This window comes from Myotis davidii, unplaced genomic scaffold (genome assembly GCF_000327345.1).
Source record: "Myotis davidii unplaced genomic scaffold, ASM32734v1 scaffold388, whole genome shotgun sequence".
In the NCBI taxonomy this organism is placed as follows: Eukaryota; Metazoa; Chordata; class Mammalia; order Chiroptera; family Vespertilionidae; genus Myotis; species Myotis davidii.
The window spans coordinates 196,849-198,625 of NW_006299101.1; positions in this window are offsets into that span (position 1 = coordinate 196,849).

A 1,777-nucleotide genomic window follows, 5' to 3' on the forward strand; every position below is an offset into this window, starting at 1 on the left:
TTTATAGATTTAAAGGTATTTGCGGCTTTTCTAGCCTGATTGGGACATTTAAGGGTGGGGCTCACAGTTCCTCAGGGCAGAGATTCCATGGGCCCTTCCCGCTGCCTGTGCTGAATTAAATAATACAGGACAGTGTCATTTGGCTTGCTGGTTAAAGGAAGACAATGGGCCTTAGAATCTGTAAAGGTGGGCGGGAATGAAGCTGGTCAAATGTACTGAAAGGGTTTGGTACCTGTTGCTGCTAGCAAAGGAGGGGCTGATACCCCCTTCTAGCGCACTCCCTTGAAAGAGGCCTGGTTGCTGCTCTGCCACAAAGGGAACTGGTAGAAAGGCAAGAAAGCAGAGTGCTGTAACTAATAAACAGGGTTATCTAGAAGCCATCAGGACTTCAAAGTTCTCCAAGAGAGGAGGAATCTGACTCGGAGACCGGCCAAAACCTCGTTGGGATGGGAGAACCGGAGGCTATGATAGGGTCCGATAACGGACCAGCCTTTATTTCACAAGTAACACAGGTAGTAACCAGGGCTATTGGGGCAAATTGGAAATTACATTGTGATTATAGACCCCAGAGTTCAGGGCAGGTAGAAAGGAGCCATGGAAACTGGCGGGGACTGGGTGGCTCTCCTACCATATGTCCTTTACCGGGTAAGGAACTCCCCTTACACCCTGGGCTTTACTCTCTATGAAATCATGTTTGGTCAGCCACCCCCTATCATTCCTAACCTTAAAGCTGACTTTCTTGCTGCAAGAACTATCTCTTTCCTTGAGAGGGCTCCAGAAGGCGCACGAGGACATTTGTCCACGCCTCCGCGCCATCTACGAGACCAGCCCACCCCCAACTCCTCATCAGCACAAACCAGGAGATTGGGTCTATGTCAGAAGGCACCACTGGGAGACCCTCGAGCCACGTTGGAAGGGTCCCTACACTGTGGTGCTGACGACCCCCACCGCTCTCAAGGTAGACGGCATCGTGACCTGGGTCCATCACACTCACGTCCAGTCAGCGGACCCATCTGTGATCCGGGAAGACTTCGTCACCAAGTGGAGTGTCGATCGAGATCAACGCAACCCGCTCAAGCTCAAGCTACAGCATGCTCAACCTGCCTGATGCTAGTAACATTGCTCACGATCACTCCTGCCACTGGGAGCCTCCACAATACTGTAATAGACTTAGATAATGCCTGCATCTTCATGGGCATGGCTCCAAAGAGACAAGGACCATTTATAGAATCACATGTTTGGTACAAGATTTGGCTGCATGAAGCGGCCATGATGCCAATATTATGTTTCATTGTATTGATGTGTTATATTAACCTTTGATGCTTTTGCAGGTTTGAATGTATGTTGGCTGTCCTGGAAGGGAGCTGTGTGGGGTGACCCCCAAAAATAAAGGGTGTCTAGCTGCCAAGGGGGCAGGTGCCCAACTGGGCAGGAAAGGGTGCCCATCAGGTTTTAGACTCTGTTGAGAGACAGCTAACAGGTGGCAGCCTGTAATACTGTCTGGCAGGCCTGAGTCACCATGCCCATGTCAGGGGTAGTAAAGCTGGAAAAAACCTGTTTAGAATAGAAGGTCTGAGGCATGGTTATGCATAGAAAGAAGGTTTTATGCCAACAGTTACTGTTTTGTTTTAAATCCATGAAAAGGAATTAGCAAGGAAAGTCAGAAAATCTTAGAGCAGATCAGTATGTTTTTCTCCTTATGTAATTCCTCCGAAATCTGGCAATGCTAAATAAGTCATGGCAAACATCAGGCTTTGCATAGATACAGTGAGACTGG